At 34.8% G+C, this 14,349-nt stretch overlaps 1 long non-coding RNA gene across 1 annotated transcript; it reads right to left on the reverse strand.

The window, feature by feature from the left end:
* Positions 1–4,326: 4,326 nt before the first annotated feature.
* Positions 4,327–5,179, reverse strand: LOC145789549 (uncharacterized). Its single transcript, XR_014327602.1, has 2 exons — positions 5,067–5,179; positions 4,327–4,467 (listed from the first exon to the last, which is right to left on the reverse strand). It is a non-coding gene; the product is annotated as an uncharacterized LOC145789549 (long non-coding RNA).
* Between the last annotated feature and the right edge of the window lie 9,170 nt (positions 5,180–14,349).

The raw sequence follows: 14,349 nt of genomic DNA on the forward strand, positions 1-14,349 counted from the left end.
TGCGTCCTCAGATGCCAACCCTACACAGTTTACAAGATGAACACACACTAAGTTCACATTTAGGAAACAAAGGCTAAGTCCTTACTTAGACTCGGTGTGGTTTTACATCTATATCCTCATTAAGATGCCTTAAACTAGGCCTAAGGATGCCTACGATGAAATGAGGATGCAAAGGTGCACTTTAAAAGCATTTTTAGAAAATAGGGGTCCCACTCGAGCGTAGGTTAATCCGCTCGAGTGGACATGCAGACAAAGATTTCCGCTCGAGCGTACTGCAAAACAGTCAAAAGTGTTGGATAGGTGAAATTCACGCTCGATTGGGCGCTCGACACCCGCGCAAGCGTAAAACACAAGGTCCCGCTCGAGCGCAAATTACCCTTCTCGAGCTGACTTAAAAACAGAACAAAATGCTGGGAGCACGATTTCTACGCTCGAGCGCCAGTCACCCCGCTCGAGCGTGAGTTCAAAATTTGGAATTCCCAGATTTGAACCTCAAGCTCAAATTCAACTACAAATGTATCGAATTCGATTCCTTTGGGGCCCATTTCCTGGAAAACACTTCAAAACTCATAGTTTAACATGATTCAAAGCTCAATTGTAAAAATCAAAACCCAAAGGTAGTTCAAATAAATCCAATTTCAAACCAAAACTCAAGAACATAACTCAAACATGACATGCATGAGTTTAAACCAATTCAAAGCTTTAATTACTTGCTCAAATGAGCCAATTCCTTCAAAACCACGATGAGTTCACGGTCCAATGCAAAAATATGAACATGCATGTGGCAAATTTATGAAGAACAACCTCAAAAATACAAGAGTATGCCATGCATGCAAAAATTAAGCTTCAATTCAACAACATAAGCTAGTTCTAGACTCAATCCCTTCATTTAGACATGAATCATGCAAGAACAAGCTCAAATCATAAACAAGAGGGTAATTATACTACCTTAGGTCTCCAATGCAAAATAAGGGAGCTCAATTTGCAATCTATACTTCAATTCTCCCACAATTCAAGCCAATCTCCTAGTTGATTCTCCAAGCCTCCTATTTCTCTCACTCTAGCTGGTCATGAACCCAAAATGGCTGATGAAAATGTTTTGGCTAAGTGTGATAAGGCTCCAAACAATGTGTAGGTAATGGCCCACTATAATGGCAAAGTTGTAGATAAGGCAACTTATGGGGTTAGGCTTAGTTTAATCTAATTAAATCGTACCAAATCACATTTCGGATAAATACACCATAAAATCACATAAATTCTAATGATCATAAATCATCAATCAATTTCAGATTCGGCTGCCGATAAGGCCTTCAATTTGCAGTTTAACGCATAAAACATGAACAGATAATAAAACAGTCAAACAGATAGAGTTGTAATTTAACTAATATGCTCAATCAATTCGGCTTCAATTTTCAATCAGTCAGTCAATTAACATATTTAGCCTCAGTTTAACAGTAATCAATGGCTTATCAGTAAACAGTGGTGAAGGTTATTACAGTACTGCTATATAACAGAGTTATACATATAAAGGTAAGTCATAAATATAAATATTCTAATTTAAAAAATAAATATGTAGGTAGGTTATTCCAATATATTCGTCAAAAAGTATTACTCCTTAGCACTTATAGTATATCTGCAGGAAATCCCACTGAACTCGACATAAGTCGAAGCTTAGACCCCCCGCGTACTCCAAGCGCTAAAGAATATATTTAACCGCAACAAGGGGCTAGATCTATATCTATATCTATATCTATATCATTATATATGTAAACACATGACTTGGTGTCTAATAGTGTGGTGGCTTTTCCTGCTGCCACGTGGCAAATTTTTCTATCTTAAAATAAAAAAATATCATTGAAAGGCTTGAGTAAGATTTAAACCTTAGACCGTGGATTTCTTTAAGAGTCTTACCATTTAGACAACATATATATTATAATATTAATTTTTTATTATTTATTTTTATATTTACTTATCTGAATTGCACACGCATTACGTGTGCCACCTACTAGTATAAATATAGGTTGTGTTTGGAAGGGTTTTGGAATCATAGTTTTACCCCTACATTCTAATATGATATTGTGACACCCCAAATTTTCTTTTGGAACATCATAAAATATAAATAACAAATAACTTACTAAATAAAGATTTTAACAACTAATTAGGGGAAATTTAGATTTTCGCATAGTCAAAACTTAACAACTAAATTACAAGTCCACATACAATATTACAACAACTTTGTAACATTCGTGATTACTAATATCAAGGATAATAAATTTTATTTCAATAGAGTCTTGACTTTAAGTTAGCCAAGGTTCAATATTAGCAGCAGCTCCAAATTCAGCCTCAGTCCCTTCTTTGACATAATCTGGCATGAAACGCTAAGGCAACAAAATATATACCATGAGTTTTGCAACATAGTAAGAAAACGGAACCAACCTACCATTCTTTTTAAGAGAAAATAATCAAATCATGACAATTAAAATAATAGTAAAATTCAATAGCATGATAAATGTACCAACTATTATAATAATTTCGACAATTTTAATAGTTTGGGTGACACTCAAAATCTCACCAAAGAGATTTTCTTACTAACCACTAAGTATGGAACGGTTAATTTGAAACCTCTCATTGGTCAAATATTCAAGTGTTGCCAATCGTAACTACCAGAGATGCTCACGTCCGGAGTTATATACCCAAGTAGTGGCATCTATGGTCTGCCCCAAGGAAACGGTCTGCCAGGGGTACGTAACCTCCCTGTGTGCCACCTGCACATCCACACTTATTCCAAAACCGAATACCGAAAAAGGGTTCAAATAAGTCTCATGCCATCTTAAGGTTTCGCGACATAATTTACGTGAGAATTCTCAAAACCAGGGCGCACCTTGAACAACCGGTATTAACCGTCAACCCTTAATTTTGTACATTATTTAAAACCAAGACTCACCCTGAACAACTAGTATTTACCGTCAATTGTTAACTTTGTATATGTCGTTAATCATTTCAGTTAGTTTTGATATTAATCACTAATAATTTCAATTTTTAATTACAAATAACGTTATACTAGCTCATTAAAATTTCCAACATAAAATATTATATATGTCACACAATAATAAATAATTGTACAAAATTTAAATAAACAATTTATTTAAACCATCGTATGAAATAATAATTTAGATACCAATAAATCATAATTACATACATGCATGGATTTTTAATCTACAAGAATAGACTAGCACAATATTAAATTTTTTTAGTCCAAATAAACAATTGAAGAGATAATTTTTGATTCTTCCTTAATCTGCCAAACATTTCAGAATGTATATCTCGCAGATAAAATTATAAATAAATTATTTATACAACTCTAAAATTCATACAAATCTACAGAATACTCAATAAACATGTTATGGTTATTTTTCAGAAAGCATTTTCCAAAAATAAGTTATAAATAATTCTTAAAAATTTCAAAAAAGTTTATGACACAGATTTATCACATTTTCTTAAATTAATTCCATTCTTAAATTTATAAATCAATTCCATAATCTAAAAATTTATTATGAAACTAGGCTTCTCAAATTTCATTTTTTTCCTTAGAAATTACCAGATTTAGTTTAATATAAATTTTTTAATAATTTTTCAAACACATGGTAAAATATGCCTATAGATTTGCTTAAAAATCTATATAAATTCGTACAAAACTCCATAATTGTTACAAAAATTCATGCATGAAGTAGACATCATTATAAACAACTTTTTAGAAGAAATCATCTTCAAATTTTGAGTATAAAATTGTCTAAAAATTTGTATAAATTTTCTGATAGATTCAAGGACCAAATGAATTTTTCAATCCTCTTTTTAATGGTATAAACTACCCATGCAAGCCTATTTTCACAATAATACCATGACTTTAAGACTATCAATATTTTCAAATATTTGATATACACATCACAAAATTTACATACATATATAAAAAATTTTATCTATAAATTAGTCATTTTATCATATGAATATAATCTGAAAATTTCAACAATTAAAAAAAAATGAGAGGGTTGAGAGGGTTTTCTTACTTAGTTGTAGGATTGAAATGGAATAGTGAAATGTTAGGAAAATATGCAACCTTAATCTCGTCATCTTTTTCTATTAAGCTTACTCACAGGAATTCCCTCTTTTTTTTTTCTTTTTTTTTTTTTTTTGAGAGAGAGAGAGAGAGAGGATGTGTCACGACCCGCTCCCCGTACCCAAGGGTTAGGCATCGTGATGGCCAGTAACCGAGGTTACCTCCGGCCAAATCTTTAAACAATTTAATAAACGCAAGCGGAAGAAATGTTTAAATAAGGGTACTAAAATAATCATTGGAGTTTCTATTTTTATTACAAAAGGTATTGACCAAAAAGGCCGATTTTTACATTAAAAAAATACATCAATAAAAGTGCTTTGTGCCTACTCCACACGCTGGTCCCGACATGCCACCTGAAAGTGGTAAAAAACTATAAGCTCATGGCAGAGTGAGAAATATTATACTAAGAGTATAAGGCATAAAATTCACCATGGATAATTAGTTAGGCCAAAAAGAACTTGATACATATAATACGAAAATCATTATACAACCATAACCACGGTACATCACTAAGTGCCAAGCACTACACTGGTCAATGGATCCACGACAAACACTGGACCACAAAGTGGTCAATCACTAAGCCCATGGTTATTTCAGTCCCCCAAGGCATAGGACTCACTAAGCCAATGGTTATATCAGTCCCCCAAGGCATGGGACTCACTAAGCCAATGGTTATTTAAGTCCCCCAAGGCATGGGACTCCCGTGGTGGTACTTACAAAATATATTTTCATATAAAGTCCTAGCCAAATATTCTTTAAAAGCAAAACACACACATCCATGGGTTTCCTTTTAAGCGAATAGGGTTCAGAAATAAAACCACGTAACTGAAATCTTTATAAAACATAACTTTTATAAATATATTAATAAAACATAACTTGTATAAAATAGATTTTGGTAAGTCAAAACATTAGTAAAATACTTTTTGGTGACTCAGGGTATAATATAACTCACCTTAACTTTAATACCTTACTCTTTCTTCCCACTATCAAAGACCCTTTTAGCTTCCATTATTTCTTCTTTCTTTTCCTCTCTTTCTTTTCTTTCTTTCCCTTTTCTTTTCTTTCTTTCTTCTTTCTTTTCTTTTCTTTCTTTCTGCGGACGCCTCCTCCTTTTATAGGGGGAGAGAGCAATACGTGGCAGATTTCGATAATAATTACAAACATTCATTCTTATCCTTAATAGATATTTAAGATAATTACCTTTTGACCCAATATTTCAATATAATTATATAAATAATTTAATTTTTAATTAAATTACACTTTATCTTATATTAACAGAAATTAATTATTTATTTTAATACCACAGACATTATTATTATTATTTATATTATCTATATTATTATTATTTATATTTTGACCCCTAAACTTTTAATAATTATATTATTTTACAAAATTACGCATAATAATATATAATAAATTATATATTTTCTGAACTGAGATTAAATAATATTAGTATAAATTCTACAGAAAAATTAAAAATCTGGGTCGTCACAGGATGATATCTGCATGTATGGATATATGTATATATAGAGAGACTCCCCTGAGGCTCACTCACTCTCTTTTAGTCATTCCCTTTACTCCCATCAAATCTTCTAGTTCCAAGGAGTCTATTTGAGTTAATATGCATGCAATCCAAGTGTTGTTCTTTGCCGAAATATTCTTCTTCTTTTTTTTTTTTTTGGTATATTTGTGTATTTGTGTGGGTTTCTTAAAATTGATACACTAAGATTTTTAACTAAAGTATTTGATAAGAATAATTATCATGTTGAATCCTTATTAAAATAATTTATAAATAACAATTATTGAACATTCACAAAATTATTATTTTTAATAATATCTTTGTTTGTGATTGAATTGAGTTAATTTAAAACTAACGTTTACACTGATATATATTTCAGATAAACTCTGGATAAGTTAATTAATTAATTAATTAATTATTATTTTAGAATAATTAAATGCGAATTTTCACAATTTACCCTTCTAAAAAAAAAAAATTCGTCATCGAAATTAATTCGTACCTTTAGACTCAAAATGATGAGGGTGATTAGCACGTATCATATCTTCTCGTTCCCATGTTGACTCTTCCGTCCCACGATACTGCCACAACACTCGCACCAAGTGAATAACTTTGCCTCGCAGGTTCTTTTCTCATCGATCCATAATCTTCATAGGTCTTTCCTCAAAACCAACATCTTCATTGAGATCAATCTCTCTCCAGTTGACAACATGGGAGAGGTGTGGCTCATATTTCCGTAACATTGAGATGTGAAAATATTGTGCCTTGATGAATGCTACCTCTTGATTGTACTTTTGTGATTCCAATATCTCGCTCAAAATTTTAGGCGTAACAATTTAACCACCAAGGTAAGCTTTTTCTTCTTGAACCCCCATTTTCACCCCAAATTCATTGAGTGTTCTAACCATATTCTATTCTCTAAGTGCTAAACTAGCAACAATCCCTCTATTTTTGCGACTTAGCACATCTGCTACCACGTTAGCCTTATCGGAATGATAGAAAAGGGTAAATTGGTAATCTTCACGATACTCCATACAACGTCTCTGACGTATGTTCAGATCCTTTTGGGTGAACAGATACTTCAAGCTTTTGTGATCAGTGAATATCTCAAACTTTTCACCATACAAGTAGTGTCTCCAAATTTTGAGTGCGTGAACTATAACTACTAACTCCAAGTCATGGGTGGGATAATTCTTCTCATGGTTCTTTAATTGCCTTGATCCATATGTCACTACCTTGCCATTTTGCATCAATACGCACCCCAGACCTTCTTTGGAAGCATCACAATACACATTATACCTAACATCACGTTCTGGTACTATGAGAATAGGGGCACTCGTCAATCTTTTCTTGAGTTCTTGGAATGAACTTTCACAAGACTCGCTCTATTCAAACTTTACCCCATTTTGAGTCAAATGTGTCATTGGTTGGCCAATTTTGAGAATTCTTGAATGAATCTTCGATAGTAACCGGCCAATCCTAAGAAACTACGAATCTCAAATGTGTTCTTAGGTTGCTTCCATTTTGTCATTGCTTTTACTTTAGTTGGGTCTATTGATATTCCCTTTTTCAGATACCACGTGACCCAAAAACTTTACTTTCTCCATCCAGAACTTACATTTACTAGCCTTAGCATACAGTTGGTTTTCTCTCAAAGTTTGAAGTACTATTCTCAAATGTTGTTCATGGTCTCCTTCAAACTTGGAATACACCAAAATATCATCTATGAAAACTATTACAAGTTGATCTAAGTAAGGCATGAATATTTTGTTCATTAAGCTCATGAATACACCTAGTGCATTGGTTAGGCCGAATGGCATCACTACGAATTCATAGTGGCCGTAACGGGTTCGAAACGCAGTCTTAAGAATATCTTCCTCCTGAACATGCAAAAAAAAGAAAGGAAAAACTCAAAATGCATGGATGTAGGGATACGGGGTTTCGAACCCTTGTTCTCAGGCTTAGTCTCTTGCTCTTTCAACCACTGAGCCACACCATTCCTGTGACAAAATATTCAAACAAATGTACATATAGGTATACGAGACACATATACAAAAAAAAAAAAAAAAAAAAACCAAAACAAAACAAAACAAAAAAAACACTCGTTGCTATGGGGGCTTGAACCTCTGACCTCAGGCTTAACCTTTCAATCCTCGACACTGAGCCGAACCACTAAACCCAAGTCACTCTTGTGACCAAATATGCAAACAAATATATATATATATATATATATATATATATATAATACATACATATACAATTCATATACATATATGCATACAACTCTCCCGCCTCTTTCTCTTCTTTTGAAAATCGCGTTTGACCTGCGACCTTGCTTTTACGTCAGCTGGCCGACAAAGCGGACTTCTTCGATTACCAATTGCCTCGGCTCTCTCCTTCTTTGTCTTCTTCTCTTTCATCTTCTTCTTAATCAGTATCTTCCGTCTTCTTCTTAATCACTCATTTCTCATTCTTCTTCATCATTCTCTTCCAACTCATTCTTTTTCATCACTTTCTTCCAGCTCATTCTTCTTCATCACTCTCTTCTGTTTCTTCTTCCTCATCGAGAGAAAAAGAGAGACTGAACAGAGGAGGCCAAAACTCAGTCAGTTCTCTGCAACTCAAACCTCTCACCTCTAATCCATGGCCTCCTCATCTCGTCCCCTTACTTTGTTTCCGGACCTGAACGATCCCATAAATTCTGCTAGGTCGAGTGCCCCTGCTCCTACTTTTACTCCTCTTAATTTTCCTATGCTATCTGTCAAGCAAATAATGGCCGCTCAATCTGATAGTGAGGCCAACCATTATACGCTGAAATCATGTGTGGAGACCATGACTGCGGTCACTAACTTGTCTCACCGGCTACAGAATAGAACAAGTGAGGTACAACAGTTGAACTCCCAACTCTCTCTACTCCAGCGCATGTACAAGGATGCGCGAGCAGAGATTTGCACGCTGAAGGTGGAGAACAAAGAGTTGAAACGGAAGGCCACTGTTATGGCCCGATTTGGAGCACCTTCGTACTCTGTTTTTGATGGCCAACAGGGAGTCAACCCTCTCGGTGGTCCTGTAAACACCGAGGCAGGGCCTTCAAGGGTCGACGACAAAAAGAGGAAGAGCTCGGCGGAGGAGCTGAGTAAGTGAAGTCAGCGTGTGGCCGTCATCAGAAAAACAAGAAGATCGTCTCTTTTTTTTTTTTCTTTTTTTTTTTGGGCTTGTGTTTGTTTGTTTGTTTGTTTGTTTTTGTCTCTGTAATCGAGGATATCATCCCCTGAATTTATAAAATCAATTTCCTTTTCTTTTTTTTCTTTTTTCTTACACATCAATAGCGTGACTAGCATATCACTTTGAGCTTGAAAACAATTTTATTTGAATTTGGAAAATGATTGAATTGTGAACTCTGAACTGGACATTGATTCTATACTAACCTAAATAAAAAAATGACTTAACGAAAAAAAAAAAAACGAAACAAAGCAATCCAAACACACTTATATACTCTAACTAGTATTAGCAGAACGTAAAAAAAAAAAAAAAAATGACTCTGAAACACAACCATTGAGCCTAAGCAATTTTGTAGTTTGTTCTGATGGGTTGAAATTGAAATTGATGGGCCAACCAAAAAGTTGGCCGACGAACTCATGATCTAGCCAAAGAGTTGCCAACGAACTCATGACTTAAGCGGTGGAAAAGATAGAATCTCCGAGTCGACTACGCCCCTAATTCATTGCCTTGATTTTTTTTTTTTTTTAAAAATGTTTTGATCAACATAAGAGTTAGATTAGCATACTTATTCCATTTTCTGTTTTGAAATCATGTAAGCTAAGCTGTGAGCACTGAAATTTTTTCATTTTTAAACCCAAAGAATGGTCTGGTTTTGCAAAAGTGGAATAATTTTTGAGAAAACTTTAGTCAGCTTCATTCAAAATAATCAAAACCTATTTTTTTGCAAATGACCACTACCCAACTAACATGGAATCAACCATTGGGATGCATAGCCCCGAACCAGATAATCCCAAATTGGTTCTGTTGTCGCAATGGTGATAACCGAACCGAACCGAACCGATCCAAACCGAACCGAATGAAGCCGAGCGGAACTGGACTGAATCAAACTGAACCGAACGGGGCCACCTGAACTGCGGATAGGACAGCCAAGTCAACTAAAGATACACCAATTAAACATGGACGAGATGAATAGATTGAAAAATTATTAGGGCCGAACTTCAAGATGAAGCTACCTATGTATCCCAAAGATAGGAATCAGGCCATACGTAGTTCTGGATATCTTGGAGTAGAAACGCATCACCCTTGTTTGCGACGTACTGCGGGGTAGGTTCCACACTCGCGTTCCATCCTGAGAGTAACCAGTCACCATCTTTTGATAGCAATTAATAGTGGCTCTATGGGTTGATAACCAGTCTATTCCTAGGATAACGTCAAAGTCTAACATTTCTATGCCTCGTAGGTGGCAAATTAAATGCAAACTAGAGACTCTTAGTTCACATGATTTGCATACGAGTTCTACTTGAGTTTGACCTCCTAACGGTGAAGCTACACTCATAGGTGTTTCTAATCGTTCAAGCTCTAATCCCAAGATTCACACAGTTGTAGTAGAGAAGAAAGAGTATGACGTGGCTACGACAATATCATAATTAACATAAGAATTTAAATGGAATTTGACAGTACAGTCGGATGACATGATGGTTTTTTTTTTTTTTAATAGGGTTAAGATTATGAAGCTAGTGACCAAACCAGATATTTGAATTGAAATTGTGTTTGGCCATACACATTTCAAACCAAATACCTAAGATTCTTTACCTTGTAAAAATTAAAAGGGTGCAACTGGTTTTCAAGAGATCAACATACAAGATACCATAATCATGGCTCAAAAATTGCGAATTGATCATCTTAAGGCAATACTTTTCCGAATTGGAAAGGTTCAATCAAGATACAGAAGTGATGATTGTATATTCGACAAATTTGGACTAGAGTTACAGTTAGGATCAAACAAGGATAGTTACTATGATTAGCATAAAGCTCGCATAAACCATGAGTCACATAATTCTATTTCTTCTAACACATAACACTACTCCTCAATTGAGGTTAAATGTCACGACCCAAACTCGCCTCTATGGGTTTAGCATCGTAACCGGCTAGTAATCCGAGATTACCGAAGGCCTGCTTAACAGTCAAACAATAATACAGAGTATAGGGGCATGGCGGAAGCCAAAACAGTAAATAGACAATGTCCAATGAGCTGTGACAGTCTGTATGCAAAAAGACTTTTCATATAGATTCACATTCTGAAACAAAACAGTATGTACAATATATACAATCATTCAAGACAGGGACTTAATCCCTATTAGAACAATACAGTACAGTAACATTCAGTTTATACAGATTATAAACAAAAAGGGGAAATCTAAAACTCGCCAAGCAGCCTCAGCTTGAACAGAATAGGAACCTCAAAGTGAGGCACAAAGGTTGGCTTGACAAAATTGGAGTTTACCCTGACGCTTCTAGCAACGGTCTGGTGCCTGTACACCTATATATATATATATATATATGAGCAGTGAGCTAAAGCCCAGTGAATAACATAATGCGTAAAGAGGTTAAGAATGAATGCCCTTTCAGTATTGAAAACAGTCAATTGATTCAGTACATCAGTCATTCAGTCATACCAGTCATATGTGGTACATCCAATAGCAGAACAGTACAGTAAACAGTAGGTCTTGAAAGACTGAACAATCAATGATGACCATCAGTAATGGTTCCAAACATGGGAACCGACAGAGATCTCTGTAACAGTAGCAGTAACAGTAACAGTAGTTGCTAGGGATGCCACAATACAGTTCAGAATAGAGGACAAACATTCGTTCAGTTAACAGTAAACAGTTCAGAAAACAGTTCAATTGATCATTTAGAAAATATTCATTTTCGAATATATTTTTACAACATTGTTACTCACAGAGTTCTAGGCTACAGATAAGCTAGATCGCGTCTCCGAAAGCCAATCCTACACAGTTGCAGAATGAACACACACTAAGCTACACAGTTGGAAAAATAATAACTTAATCCCTATCTTGACTTGGTGTGGTTCTACATCAATATCCTCATTAAGATGCCTTAAACTAGGCCTAAGAATGCCTAGAATGGAATGATGATGCAAAGATGCACTTTGAAAACGTTTTCAGAATTTTCAAAAAACAGGGGTCTCGCTTGAGCGTGGGATTCCCCGCTCGAGCGAACATGCAAACAAAAGCCTCCGCTCGAGCGTAAGCTTTCACGCTCGAGCGTACTGAAAAAGTACTAGATGTGTGAAAATCATGCTCGATTGGGCGCTCGACACCCGCTCGAGCATGCGACACAAATCCTCGCTCGAGCGTCCAATACCCCGCTCGAGCGGACTGTAAAATAGTGCAAAGTGCTGGGAGCACAAATTTTACGCTCGAGTGCCAGTCACTTCACTCGAGCGTGAGTCCAAAATCTGGAAATTCCAGATTCGAACCTTAAGCTCAAAACCAAGTTTTAATATACTAAATTCGATCATTTTGGGCCAATTTTCTGGAAAACACTTCAAAACCCACAGTATAACATGTTTCAAAGATCAATTTGAGAAATCAAAGCCCAAAGGTAGTTCAATTAAATCCAATTTCAAACCAATTTTCATGAACAAAGCTCAAACATGACATACATGAGTTTAAACCAATTCAAAGCTTCAATTACAAGCTCTAATGAAACATGGTAAAATCATGAACTATGATCAAAAGATGAACATGCATGAAGTAATCTCATGAACAATAACTTCAAAACTCAAGAATGGCAACATGCATGCATGAATTAAGCTACAATACAACATTATACGGCTCAATCTAGGCTTAGATCACTAAGGACACAAGAACCATGCATGAACCAATTCAAAAACAAGTTCAAGAAGGTGGATGTTCTACCTTAAGTCTTGTATTCAAGGTCTAGGAGCTCAATTTACAATCTATACTTCAATTCTTCAAGTTCTTCAAGCCAATTCACAAAATCAAGTTGAAATCACTCATATTCTCTCACTCTCTCATTCTAGTCGGTTGTGGCCTCTAAAATGGCTGAGGGAGAAATGTTATGTGATCAAGTGCAAGGCTCAAATGTGTTAGGTAGTGGGCCACCAGGATGGCAATATGGTAAATAGGGCAACTTATGTAATTTAGCTCATTTAAATCTAATTTAATCATACCAAATCACAATTCAGATAAGTATGCCATAAAATCACATAAATTATGATTAACACATAACACTGATCAATTTCAGATTCGGTCGCCGATAGGGCATTCAATTTGCAGTTTAAAGCATAAAACATGAACAGATAGTTTAACAGTCAACAGATAGATATGCATTCAAACTAGTACAATCAATCAATCAGTTTAGTGATTTCAGTTAATTCAGTCAATTATCATAATCAGTCTTAGTTTAGCAGTAATCAGTAGGGTTATCAGGAATCAGTAGTGAGGGTTATTACATTAAACCTTTTTCCACCGTCCCTAGGTATTCTGACCTAGAGCTCTGATACCAAATTGTGACGCCCCAAATTTTCTTTTGGAACATCATAAAATTTAAATAACAAATAACTTACTAAATAAAGATTTTAACAACTAATTAGGGGAAATTTAGATTTTCGCATAGTCAAAACTTAACAACTATTGATAAAGTCTTGACTTTAAATTAGCCAAGGTTCAATATTAGCTACAGCAGCTCCAAATTCAGCTTCAGTCCCTTCTTTGACATAATCTGGCATGAAACGCCAGGACAACAAAATATATGCTATGAGTTTGGCAACACAGTAAGAAAACGGGACCAACCTACCATTCTTTTTAAGAGAAAATAATCAAATCATGACAATTAAAATAATAGTAAAATTCAATAGCATGATAAATGTACCAACCATTATAATAATTTCAAAAATTTTAATAGTTTGGGTGACACTCAAAATCTCACCAAAGAGATTTTCTTACAAACCACTAAGCATGGAACGGTTAATTTGAAACCTCCCCTTGGTCAAATATTCAAGTGTTACCAACCGTAACTACCAGGATGCCCACACCCGGAGTTATATACCCAAGTAGTGGCATCCGTGGTCTGCCCCAAGGAAACGGTCTGGCAGGGGTACGTAACCTCCTTGTGTGCTACATGCACATCCACCTTTATTCCAAAATCGAATACCGAAAAATGGTTCAAATAAGTCCCATGCCATCTTAGCGTTTCGTGACACAATTTATGTGAGAATTCTCAAAACCAGGGCTCACCTTGAACAACCGGTATTAACCGTCAACCCTTAATTTCGTACACTATTTAAAACCAAGACTTACCCTGAACAACTGGTATTTACCGTCAATTGTTAACTTTGTATATGTCGTTAATCATTTCAGCTAGGTTTGATATTAATCACTAATAATTTCAATTTTTAATTAAAAATAATATTATACAAACTCATTAAAATTTTCGACATAAAATATTACATATGTCACACAATAATAAATAATTGTACAAAATTTAAATAAACAATTTATTTAAACCATCGTATGAAATAATAATTTAGATACCAATAAATTTATAATTACACACATGCATGGATTTTTAATCTACAAGAATAGACTAGCACAATATTAAATTTTTTTAGTCCAAATAAACAATTGAAGAGATAATTTTTGATTCCTCCTTAATCTGCCAAACATCT

Source organism: Camellia sinensis, chromosome 1 (assembly GCF_055761805.1).
Source record: "Camellia sinensis isolate YWXY chromosome 1, ASM5576180v1, whole genome shotgun sequence".
In the NCBI taxonomy this organism is placed as follows: domain Eukaryota; kingdom Viridiplantae; phylum Streptophyta; class Magnoliopsida; order Ericales; family Theaceae; genus Camellia; species Camellia sinensis.